Source organism: Amblyraja radiata, chromosome 2 (assembly GCF_010909765.2).
Source record: "Amblyraja radiata isolate CabotCenter1 chromosome 2, sAmbRad1.1.pri, whole genome shotgun sequence".
In the NCBI taxonomy this organism is placed as follows: Eukaryota; Metazoa; Chordata; class Chondrichthyes; order Rajiformes; family Rajidae; genus Amblyraja; species Amblyraja radiata.
In genome coordinates this window covers 39,727,956-39,741,500 of record NC_045957.1, presented here as the reverse complement: position 1 = coordinate 39,741,500, position 13,545 = coordinate 39,727,956, and the positions used below count along the sequence as shown (strand labels likewise).

Sequence of the window (13,545 nt, the reverse complement as noted above, 5' to 3'; positions counted from 1 at the left end):
AAAACACTGCACCTTGGTTACTAATTTCACTGCATCCATGGGCTTTGTCATGGAACGAATAAGGGGTAGGCCATTTAGGACTGAGATAAGGAAAAACTTTCTTACCCAGAGAGTTGTGAATCTGTGGAAGGCCAATTCACTGGATGTTTTCAAAAGAGTTAGATTTAGCTCGTAGGGCTAAAGAAATCAAGGGATAAGGGGAGAGAGCAGGAACTGATTATGGATGATCAGCCATGATTTTTTATTTTTTTTTATTTTTTGGTATGTCCAAATGTGTGTTTTTAATGTTTCTCGGTGTGTCTTGTGTGGGGTGGTGAGGGGGGTAAGGGGGAAACCACTTTCGGTCGCCTCCTCCACGGAGAGGCGACTTTTTCCATGTCGCCTCCCTCGCGGCCTAACACTAAGGATTGGTGCGGCCTTTCCCGGAGACGGGCCCGGAGCCTGGGATCCCTCGTTGGGGATCCTCAGAGGAGAAGAGCTCTGACAGCCGACCCGCGGCCTACATCAGCTTGAGGCTTCTGCGGTGCTTCTAGTCGCAGGCGCGGCGGTGACTTACCATCCGGAGCAGGGTCCCACGCCGGCAATCCCTGGAGAAGAGCTCCCACCACCGGCCTGCGGCCTACGTCATCTTCAAGCTGCAGTCTCCAGTAGGGAAGCACCAATTCGGGACTTACCTTGCCTGTACATCTGGCCGCCCGCAGAGGCGACTGCGGAGGTTTATGGTCCCGACCACGGGGAAAAATGGAGGAGGACTGACTAAACTTTGTGCCTTCCACCACAGTGCTGTGGTGGATGTTTTTGTGTTAGATTTTTTATTGTGTATTGTGTGTTCTTTTTTTATTGTACTGCTGCTGGCAAGTTCATTTCACTGCACTTCATTGTGTATGTGACAAATAAATCTGACTATGGATTATTGAATGGCAGTGCTGGCTCGAAGGGCCGAATGCCGTACTGCTGCACCTATTTTCTATGTTTTTATGTATGCAATTGTTACGAATAGAAATCTTTGTATTTTATTTCAAGATTTGATCTGTGAACAATCACGTTCGTTAGATGAACCCTTACGATTACAATCAGTGTTTTCCAATAATTTATGTAATTGAACAAAACCTTAAAAATAACTTGAAGCAAAGATCACGCAAAAAGAAAAGTTTACCGCTGTAAAATAAGTTGGTGTTATCACTACTAATCTTGTCATTCAATTTGTGGTTGGAGCACAGCTTTTTTAAAAGGAACGGCGAAGTAATCATTGTAATGAAAGTTTCATTGTCTATTATGTAATGCATGGAACTAAAGTAGTAATTCAGAATGTTTCTGTTTTGTTGACTTGAAGATCTGTCAGTATGAGACGAAAAATTAGTTATTCATTGGAGTAGAACATCATTTAAATGGCGTGAGACTATTAGGGAACTTTTCTTTTCCGGAGAGAGTCTTAACTTTTCCATTAGAAATCGTCATGTTCATGTCCTGCTAAATTCTGTCCAGCAGTTTCCATCTAAAAAGGGTCATCTATACTCTGTAAAGATGTATTAAGTTTTTAGCTTGGGTCTTTTCTTTTTGTATTATGCCTCTACTTATAAACATAGATAGATAACTTGCTGCAATGCTCCAGCTTTTTTATCAGCTGGCCTGTGACTTAAAAAAATGTTTATATGGGCCTCATATTTTTTTTAATTATGTTTTTCATAGAAATGTTAGTCTTCCCATAATGCATTTATATTCTAATTATATATTATAATTTCTGCAGTGCTATGCTTTTTTAACCATGGCTTCAACCTGTTCTAAAGTCTATAGCAATCTTCCTTTGTCTACATGGTATCAGATTTGTTGCAATATTTACAGCAGAGCTCCTGTCACCCTAACTACATTTATTAATAAACTAGACCAAGTGGCACCTGTTGGGTCCCTGTCACACGGGAGGCCTGGTCCCCCAACGCAACCCGTTCCCGCAACGTAATATTCCACCACTCACCCATAGCCCCCACGGGAGGCTTGGTCCCCCAGTGCAACCCATTCGTTTCCCAAACCAATGTTCCACCATTCACCAGTTTCCCCCAATGCAATATTCCACCACTCACCCATAGCCCCCAACTGCACAGAGCCAATTCATATCCCCTTGTTTCCCAGCACTCCCTCCCCCTCCACTTCACCCTCCCTCTTTTTAAACTTTTAAAAATTGGCTTTTCACTTTAAAAAATTCAATTGCGCTTGCTGCCAGGACTCAGTGTCCTGGGATTTGCAACATTGTAAGGGACAGGGCCAGCAAGTGCAATTGGATTTTTTATAGTGAAATGTTAAGTCGGCAATTTATATAAATGAGATCTTATTGTGACGTCATAGCTGCTAACTGCCACTGCAATTTGAACTGATTTTTCACCAACTGGATTTTGTAAAGTTCAAAATGTGAATAACTTGTAAAATATACCATCAATCTGAACGAAACCTGATACACCACACCACAGGACAATGGTGAGTAAGGTGATCCAACAATTGTAGCGCTATCGTATTCCAATTTGGCGTAATTGACTCACTCGCACACAGACATGCACGCAAACAGACAAACTTACACATTTTAGAAATATATATATAGATATAGATAGATACAGAGGATCATAGATCCAAAACTGGCTATCATGAAAGCCAGTGCAAATCCCCTATTAAATCTAAAAACATCCATCCACTATATCCTTTTTCTTATCATCAAGCTAATTTATCCACATCATTCTTTCCTCTTCATTCCATCAGCTGCTGCTTAACACAGTAAACCCTAATTTTAATGGACCTCTTTATAACAGATTTCAGATATAGCAGAAGGACCTGCCGATGCCACCCCTGCTTGCACCTACTCGCAGGGTGCACCAGTGAACCCTTTTTCACCCACCTTGTGGCTGTTGTTGCAGCTCACATTATAGCCCCTTCGGGCTACTGACAGGACGGGTTTGGTGACCGTGGGGCTCCCTCCCCTATCACCTGCTGCTTCTTACTGTCAATGGTGGCTTTGTCCACTCCCTGCTCTGCTGTCTCACCACCTCTTTCCACCAATTTAATGGTTCAATATCTTTACTTCAGTTCATTAAATTCATCTGCCATTCAGAGAAGAAATCTAAATCTCAAAGAACAATGTTTTATTCACATTTGCTCAAAATTGCAATACTTAAGAATTGCAATGCGAGCAATCCAATTTCATTAATTGAGTAATGGGACTGAGATCTAGCAAATACTTGGAAGTGAACAGCACTCTGACAAGCTGTATTAAAAAAGAATCACACAGAGGCATGTAATTTTCCATTTTGTCTGTAACCTATTCTATATGTCTGTAACCAATAAATATGGCACAATCTCAGTGGGCTGAAGGGCCTGTTTCCATGCTGTATCTCTACACTAAATGGCCCACAATATTTTGGGTATTTCTCATTTCATTCTTGATCACCCAATCCTTTAAGATTGTAGCCCCTGATGCCAAGATCAGGGGAACCACAGTTCCTGCATTTGCCCAGTTAAACCACAAGAATTAATTTTACGTTTCATTGAAATCATCTCTTATTTTTCTGAATTAGAGACTAGGTTAATCTCTCCTCATATGAGAAACCCATTATAAGGCCAACCTTTGTTGCAATCCCTCTATTTCATGTACAATCTGGTTGGAAGCTCAGATCAGTACAGTTCATTCTTTGCAGGACTCTAAAATTGTAGTGGCACTTGTACTCATCTGTTTGACTTCCTACATCCGAGCTGTAGCTGCATGTTAATTTTCAGGGATGTGGTCCCTCCAAACATTAACATTTCAACCTCTCACCATTTTAAAACATTATCCATTTTGTTCCCAAAGTAAATTACCTCTCATTTTTCCACTTGATAATCTACCTGCCATAAGCTTGCTCTTTCACTCTGCCTGCGTTTGAAGCTTCCCTGCAACCACACTGAAAACTTCTGTAAATTGTCCCCAGTGTGCAGGATGGAACTAGTGTGTGGGTGATCGTTGGTCAGCGTGGATTCAGTTGGCTGAAGGGCCTGTTTCCATTCTATATGTACAAAATGAACTTCAAAGAATGGAATCCCTAGGCGCCATCGCTGCAGTTAATGACCCATCGGACTCGGTCTCAACCATGGTAGTAATCACCAAGAAAAAGACGAAATACGAATCGTATCAACCCCAGAGATTTGAATACTGTGATCAAGCGCCCGCATTATCCAATGCGCACAGTAGAACAGGTAGCAGCGACTGGCAAAGCGACTGTGTTCTCTGTTTTAGATGCCAAAAGTTCATTCTGACAAATCCCGTTAGACCACAAATCATCTGAACTAACCACTTTTGGCACACCTTTTGGCCACTACAAGTTTCTGCGAATGCCCTTTGGCATCAACTCCGCCTGTGAAGTCTTCCAGCGCATGATGGAACAGCTGTTCGCAGGACACCCTTGTGCCATTATTGTCGATGACATCCTCGTTGCTGGCCGCGACATGTCAGAACACGATGCCAATTGAAGGAAAGTATTGGATCATGCCAAGGACATCAACCTCATGCTCAACCCCCTAAAATGCAGATTTTGTGTCAGGGAAATGAAGTATGTGGGACACGTTTTCAAGTCACGGGGCGCCCATGAAACTCCTGACTGACAACGAAAGCCAGTTCACCAGCCCGTGCTTCAAGAATTTTGCCCAACGATGGGACTTCCGTCACATTATTAGCAGTCCGAATTCCCTCAATCGAACGGGCTGTCCAAGCGGGCAGTCCGGAGTGCCAAACAGGTTATGGAAAAAACTGATTTGGAAAAATCCAATGTTTACCTGGACTTGCTCAACTTAAGAAACATTGCCCGCGACCCAGTGCTAGGGTCTCCTGCCCAACGCCTCATGTCAAGGCAGACACGTACCACGCTGCCCGTACCCAAGCGACTATTACAACCATAGGTTCGTAAGTCATCGGTAGTTCAAGCACACCTTCAGCATAAGCACGAATCCAGAAACATTTGTATGACAAAACAAGCAGGCCTCTCGAGCCGCTGACAAGTGGTCAAGTTGTACGACTTCATATGTAAACTGACAAAGGTCATGGACGCCTTAGTTTAATCTGTAGCACTGCACTTGATTCACGTTCGTACATGGTCGATTCAAATGGAGGGATTTACCGGCGAAACCGTCAACACCTTCTACCAGTGAAGGAACCGCAACCTACGATCCCGTATCCAGATGTTCCTGTACTTGGCACCGCATGACCGATATTCCCAGCTCCCTGGCCCAGCGTCTGTTTGCGGAGTCTGCACCCAGCATGTATCCTGCTTTCTCGTCACCACGGTCGGTGTCCAGTTTCATCTCACCTCACTCGTCTCGCGGATCTCCGGTGTACCAACAGCCCCCGGTCTCACAGTTCTCGCCGTCGAAGGGTGGAGATGCGAGCTTGTACTGTACGCGTGCGGATCGCATTTGTAAACCTACCCTTAGATACGGGATTATGCTTAACCTGCTCCAGTGCTGAAGCGACTGCCTGTTATAGACGCCAGTTAAACTTGATTAGTTGTACTCGCATATATATTCGAAGTTACGTTATTTTCTTAAGAGGAAATATGTAGATCTGCTCTACCCAATACTAACACACACATGCTATACACCACTGGGATCCATAATCCAGTCCTGGTTTTACCATACAGTCACCATTTATTACTAATGCTTCCAGACACTAGCGGTTAGTCGGGATGATGACAGCATGCAGTGTAACTTTATTATATGCTAATAAACTTGTTGGATCATTACTTGGAGTATGTGTCTAGCTCCACAAGTAACTCAGTGGGTCAGACAACATCTCTGGAGAAAAATGATGGGTGACATTTGGGTTGGACTCTTCATATTCAATTTGATATCAATTTAATACTAAATGTTATATTTTTACTCCAAAAATAGAATATGCCAAAGCAATTAGCAGATCAGGCAGCATCCAAAGATCAGAATAGTTATGCCAACTCTTTCTCTTCCCATGGATACGGCTTGTCCTGCAACATTTTCTGTTTTGGCTTTCCAGCATATGCATTTTTAGCTCTAATTACTGATATTAAAAGTTATGTTTATATTAAATAAAAGGGTATCAGGTCTTTGAGTGGAAGAGTCAATGAGAATTATCTGCAAGAAACATCTGTATGTAAAACGTGTTTCCTTTTGTATGAAAAGGGAAGAGCTGATCAAAAGTCAATATTTCAGAAAATTTGGAACCATTACATTATAGAACAAGAAAGTTGCGGGGAAATCAAAAGATTTTGCCTTCAGAGGGTAGTTAATGTTTGGAATTATCTGCCCAAGACAACTGTGAAGGCTCAGTTGATGGGTATATTTATCACTGAGATGCCTAGATTTTTGGGTGTCAAGGGAAATGTAATTGGTTCAAGAAAGTGATACTGTGGAAAAAAATCAACAAAGATCTTTGTAAATAGTAGATCAGGTGCTGAATGACATACCACTTGTTGCTACTTGACAAAGTGGAAAATTTCCTGTGTGTGTGACCTGCTCACAAACTGTATTAATGCCCAATATGTTTGTGCATCAAACACGGACCAAATTATTTAATTCCAGAGATGTGGGAGGAATACCTGCCCTTGAAATCAAGGCAGCAGCATGGCAACAATTCATTTGGGTTGCATTTCTCATTTGTTAAAATATGTTACAATTATAATGTAGGTAGTGGTGTTCCAATGTGCCTGAAACTCATGACCTTTTCACTGATGTAAGTTGTAGGTTTACATCATAAAATTGTATTGTAGGTTTGGTATGTGTTGTCAGAGCAACCTACTGCATTGCACTACTGCAGTGCATTTTGAAGATGGTGCAAACTGTGTATTAGTGGTGAAAGGAAATAATATTTAGTATGGTAATTATATTTATAGTGTGATCCCATCTTGATGGAGATACTAATTCCCTACACTTGCGTGGCTTGAATGTTACTTGCCTCTTATCGGTCCACGCCTGAATGTTGTCTTGGTCTTGCTGCATGCAGGCATGGACTGCGTCATTTGCTGAGGATCTACGAATGGAATTGAACCTAGTGGAATCATCAGTGCAAGTCCCACTTTTGACCTTGTGGAACGAAGGTCATTAGTGAAGCAGTTGAAGATGATTGGGCCTGGGACACTGAAGCTCCTGCAGTGATGTCCTGGGGTTAGGATGATTGATCTCCAACTGCAAGCATCTCTTTTGTGCAAGGTACTGCTTTGATGTGAGGATCGGTCATTGTTGCCTCACCTCTGCAATTCACTACTTCAGTCCAATATTGAATGACAATGGGTAGTAATTAGGCAGATTAGCTTGTTTAAGAAGGAACTGCAGATGCTGGAAAATCCAACATATACAAAAATGCTGGAAAAACTCAGCGAGTGAGGCAGCATTTATGGAGTGAAGGATATAGGCGACGTTTCGGGTCGAGACCCTTCTTCGGACTGAAGGAGGGTCTCAGCCCGAAACGTCGCCTATTTCCTTTGCTCCACAGATGCTGCCTCACCCGCTGAGTTTCTCCAGCATTTTTGTCTACCTAGACAGATTAGCTTTGTTTTCTGTGAAGGTATGCCTCGGCAATTTTACACTTTGAGACCATGCCAGTATATTTGAACTGGAACAGCTTGACTAGAGGCACAACTAGATACAATGCTCTCCATAATGTTTGGGCCAAAGACCCATCATTTATTTATTTACCCCTGTACTCCACAATTTGAGATTTGTAATAGAAAACATGACATGTGGTTAAAGTGCACAATGTCAGATTTTATTAAAGGGTATTTATATACATTTTGGTTTCACCATGCAGAAATTACAGCTGTGTTTTTTAATCATAGACCCCCCATTTCAGGGCACCATAATGTTTGGGACACATGGCTTCACAGATGTTTGTAATTACTTAGGTGTGGTTTAAATGACTCTTTAATGCAGGTATAAGAGAGCTCTCAGCACCTAGTCTTTCCACCAGTCCTTCCATCACCTTTGGAAACTTGTATTGATGTTTAACAACATGAGGACCAAAGTTGTGCCAATGAAAGTCAAAGAAGCCATTATGAGATTGATAAACAAGAATTAAACTGTTAAAGACATCAGCCAAACTTTATGTTCTCAAAATCAACTGTTTGGGACATCATTAAGAAGAAAGAGAGCACTGGTGAACTTACTAATCGCAAAAGGACTGGCAGGCCAAGGAAGACCTCCACAGCTGATGACGGAAGAATTTTCTCTATAATAAAGAATAATCCCCAAACACTTGTCTGACAGGTCATGAACACTCTTCAGGAGTCAGGTATGGATTTGTCAATGACCAATGTCTGCAGAAGACTTCATGAAAAGTTAGGGGGAAAAGGTCTTGTGGACAGATTAGACGAAGATTAACATTATCAGAGTGATGGTAAGAGCAAAAGTATGGAGGAGAGAAGGAACTACCCAAGATCCAAAGCATACCACCTCATCTGTGAAACACAATGATGGGGGTATTATAACCTGGGCATGTATGGCTGCTGAAGGTACAGGCTGACCTATCTTCATTGATGATACAACTGCTGATGGTGGTAGCATAATGAATTCTGAAGTGTATAGACACATCCTATCTGCTCAAGTTCAAACAAATGCCTCAAAACCCGTTGGCAGGCGGTTTATTCTACAGCAAGACAATGATCCAAAACATACTGCTAAAGCAACAAAGGAATTTTTCAAAGCAAAAAAATGGTTAATTCTTGAGAGGCCGACCTGAACCCAGTTGAGCATGCCTTTTATATACTGAAGTGAAAACTGAAGGGGACTAGCCCCCCAAAACAAGCATAAGCTAAAGATGGCTGCAATACAGGCATGGCAGAGCATTACCAGATAAGACCCGCACTTCAACTCCCCTTCCCATTCTGAATCTGGCCTTTCTGTCCTGGGCCCCCTCCATTGCCAGAGTGAGGCCCAGCGCAAGTTGGAGGAACAACACCTCATATTTCACTTGGGTAGTTTACACGCCAGCAGTATGAACATTGACTTCTAATTTCAGGTAGTCCTTGCTTTCTCCCTCCTTCCCCTCCCCCTTCCCAGCTCTCCCACATAGCCTACTGACTCCACGTTTCCTTTTCCCGTGGTTAGCAGACAGGAAACAGAGTAGGGATTAACGGGTCCCTTTCAGAATGGCAGGCAGTGACTAGCAAAGATCCTATAGCGGAGCAAGATAGGCTACTCCTGCGAAATGCAATGGGCTGACGTGTAGTACGCTATGGAGGGGATCATGGGCATTTTTCCACGCCCATTTTAGTAACCTGAGCCGACCCGACTCGCAGTGTAATCAATGTTGTGGGGCAACAGTTTGTGTGGGTTAGATTCATAAATCTGTCAGTTCATACTTCTTGTCAACAATAAAATTTGATTCTGGTAATTGTCTTTTTTAATGTTTTTTAAATCATTTCTTTTTAAATGGTTCACAAGCAGTGTTTGAGTTGATTTTGTAGTAACCGGAACCGACCCGACTCGCAGGGTGATTGACATCGCGGGGGAAGTTTTTGTGCGTGATATAGGGTTAGATTCATAATTCTGTTAGTTCATAATTCTGTTAATTCTTGTTAAAGAATAAAATGTTTATAAACACACATACATGAAAATTATATAAATGTATATAATCATATAACACACACAATTATATTTCTTCTGATCCAATAATGAACTTTATTTCAGACTAGACAAGGGACATTAAATAAGAAACATTGTAAATAAGAAACATTGTAAGCCTCCCCGCAACTTCACACACACTAGGCCTTATCCCCCCCGGCACTCCCTCGCCTGCCCCCTCACTACAATGTCTCCCCCCCCCCCCCCTCCTATGCCCCTCTCCTCGCTGCCCCGCACTCCCTCTCCCTGCTGCCCCGGGCCGCGCACTCCCTCTCCCCGCTGCCCCGGGCCGCGCACTCCCTCTCCTCGCTGCCCCGGGCCGCGCACTCTCTCTCCCCGCTGCCCCGGACCCCGCACTCCTTCTCCCCGCTGCCCCGCACTCTCTCTCCCCGCTGCGGATCCAATCTTTGGCCGGAAGCAAGAGGGCGGAACAAGATGGCGGGGGCAGGTTGCTAAAATGGGTCATAAAATCACCCATGAATCCGCCCATGAGCGTACTACACGTTTGTGTGAGAGTAACCCATCTTGCTCTGCTATAAGATCTTTGGTGACTAGTGAGGTACCACAAGGCTCGGTGCTGGGACTGCAGCTATTTACAATATACATCAATGATTTAGATGAAGGGATTCAAAGTAACATTAGCAAATTTTCAGATAACACAAAGCTGGGTGGCAGTGTGAACTGTGAGGAGGATGCTATGAGAATGCAGGGTGACTTGGATAGGTTGGGTGCATGGGCAGATGCAGTTTAATGTGGATAAATGTGAGGTTATCCACTTTGGTAGCAAAAACAGGAAGGCAGATTATTATCTAAATCTCCAATGCAGTCGATGTGAGGAAGTCAGGAACTCGCTCATTTCCCTTCAGCCCACCTTGTCCATGCTGACCAAGTTGGCATATTCCAGATACAGACTGTGAAATAGTTGCCCCTGGGCTCCCCCTTGTATATGTTATTTTTCACCTTGAGCTTATGCCGTAAAGCTTTAGAATTTTCTAACCTGGGGAAAAAGACTGAGCATTCACTTTATCCGTGCCCTCTCATGATCTTGTACACCTCAGTAGGGTCACCACTCCTACCCTCGAAAGAAAATAAATCGCAGCCGATCTAACCTCTCCCTATAAATCAAGCCCATGTAACAAATCTCTGCACCATGTCCAACTTAATGCCATTATACTTGTCAGAGTTAAATTACATTTGCAATTCATTTGCTCATCTTCACAACGGGTCTAGATCTTAGTTCAGTTTATTGTCATGTGTTATGAGGTAAAGTGAAAAGCTTTTGGTGCGTGCTAACCAGTCAGCGGAAAGACAATACATGATTACAATCATGCCATTTACAGTGTAGGGAATAACTTTTAGTGCAAGATAATGCCAGTAAAGTCCGGTCAAAGATAGTCCAAGGGTCACCAATGAGGTAGTTTCAGGACTGCTCTGGATGTGGTCGGATGACTCAGTTGCCCGATAACAGTTGGGAATAAGCTGGGAAGGCTGTGATGCAACCAGTTGGGAAGACTTGGAATGTAGATGTACCAATTGTTATCAGAAGGGAATTGCAACTAGAGGTCAAATTAATTGTTTGCACCCATTTTTCAATAGGCTTGTTGGATTACTCGTTTAGCTATTTCACTGTTTTCAAACTAATTGATTGGGTTTCTTAGAGGTCCTGGTGTTAGCATTGTTTGATACAGAATGAATATCAACAGGTTTTTATTGATAGGTAACTCAAAACACTTCAAGTACATTTTTCTTTATTTGAACACTGCTTTCCTTCTGATTTAACTGGAAATTCTGATCTTGAATGTAGTATACCAGTTGTATTATTTAAACTGAAACTACTATAACAGGCAAATTAAGAATTAACAGTTAAGGAGGTGAGGTAATTAAAATTGAACACTCGTCCATATAATTAGTTGTTCTTGCAGCTGGTTGAGTCTCTCGTGCATAATGCTGTCTGTACTTAAGCTAACTTGCATCTCCACTGTCGATACAACATTTTACTTTATTACTCTAATAACAATTACGAGCACACTGCTCATTGGAGGGCCATTAGAGTGCGATTTTTTTTCAATTACAATTGAGAAAATGTTTATTTATAAATGGCTAAGTTGGCTGCAGGTGCAGAATAAGGTAGATGCCATGTTTGCTGAATTTTTGAAAATATTTTTTTCTTCGGTATAGTATTTCCTAAAGATGCATATAGTTTGTAAGGAACTGATTGTGGACTGTGGAAGAGGAAGGACAAGGACCCATAAACATGTCTACACAGGTTTATGGGTCCTGCCTTGAGTATTAGAAAGGCGCTATATAAATCCCATCCATTATTATTATTACACCGACGGGACAATGGTGGAGAGTCAAAAGCTTCAAATTCTTGCGGATGCTTATTTCTGAAGATCTTTCCTGGACCCAGCACACTGATGCAATTATAAAGAAAGCACATCAATGACTCTACTTCCTGAGAAGTTTACGGAGATTTGGTATCTCAGAGGATTCTCTTGAACTTCTACAGGTGTACGGTAGAGAGCATATTGACTGGTTGCATCATGGCCTGGTTCGGCAACTTTAGCCTTTTAAAACACCCCTCTGTGCTGCTTTCCAGTTGTACCACATTCTAAAAATACTGGAGTAACTCAGCGGACAGGCAGCATCTCTGGAGAAAATGGATAGGTGCCGGTTTGGGTCAGGATTGTTTCAGAATTCGAGTCTGAAGAAGGATCCCGATCAAATATGTCACCTATCCATTTTCTCCAGAGGTGCTACCTGACCCGCTTAGTTACTCCATCATTTTGTGTTTATCTTTGTCATAAACCAGCATCCGCAGTTCCTTTTTATTACATTTTACCATGTTCTGATCTGGACTCGCTACTACAGCCACGTGTTTCCAGAATGATCTATCCTCAACAGAGGCCTTGCCTTTATATCCTACAGGGCCTACCATGATGTAGAGCTCTTCTTCCATGAACTAGCTGGGCATCATGTTCGGCCCAAATATTGTGGGCCAACGGGCCTGTTCCTGTGCTGTTCAATTCTATATTCCAAGTACAAATAATCAATTAGTAATGGGTTATTATTGTTGAATATATCAGGGTGTTGTGAAAAACGTTGTTTTGCGTGCCATCTAGGAAAATCGTACCATGCAATAGCACATTAAGATAGTCCAAGAAATAAATATAAACCATTCAGAATATGTTATAACTGCAGAGAAATTTCAGGTAATCAAAGAGCAAGAGCTGCAATTAGATAGATTGGGAGATCAGCATATAAGGAACTTCAAGAGTCTGATAACAGCAGAGAAGAAGTTGTTATTGTATCTGGTGGTGCGTGCTTTCAAGCTTTTGTATCTGCTCCTTCAGATCTCGAAATGCTGCCTGTTCCGCTGAGTAAAGGGCCTGTCCCACTTTCACGACCTCTGCCGAGTTTGCCCTTTACTCATACTCGCAGCATGGTCGTCACGAGGTCGTGATGCTAGTCGTAGGTACTCGTGGCATCAAGTAGGCGTTTTTCTAGCCTGATGAAAAATGTCCACGAGTAAAAAAGGTGGTGAATTGGGTCGTGAAAGTGGACAGGCCCTTTACTCCAGCATTTTGTCTCTACCATGCAGTAGATCTAGTCTGTGTGGGAGGCTGGGATTGATGTGGGCCATGACCAGCCTCTCAAACTACTTCATGGTGATGGATGTCAGAACTTCTGGGCAGTAGTTATCAAAGCACGTTACTTTGCTTTTTCTTTGGCATTGGGATCATAGTGGTCTTGAAGTAGTATCTCAAATTGTGGAATACAGAGGCAAATAAATAAATGATGGGTCTTTGTCCCAAACATTATGGAGGGCACTGTAGGTTGGCTGTTGCGTCTTGAAAATGGACTAGTCCATCGATTCATAGGAGTTTGTCTTTTCCACTGGCCAGCACTGTACGACTTTCTGTACCGGACCCTCGCACTTGGGTTTCT

The 13,545-nt window shown here is 42.6% G+C and overlaps 1 protein-coding gene across 6 annotated transcripts in view; it reads left to right on the top strand.

The window, feature by feature from the left end:
* epc1 (enhancer of polycomb homolog 1) overlaps positions 1-13,545 on the top strand; it is a 181,661-nt gene that overhangs the window by 119,477 nt on the left and 48,639 nt on the right. Inside the window, exon 1 of one of the 6 annotated variants that reach the window (XM_033045445.1) lies at positions 7,078-7,188. The exons of the other annotated variants lie outside the window; for them this stretch is intronic. The gene's annotated coding sequence lies outside the window, so the exon portion shown is untranslated. Of the gene's footprint in view, positions 1-7,077; positions 7,189-13,545 lie in introns of those variants that run through there. 6 annotated transcript variants of the gene reach the window in all.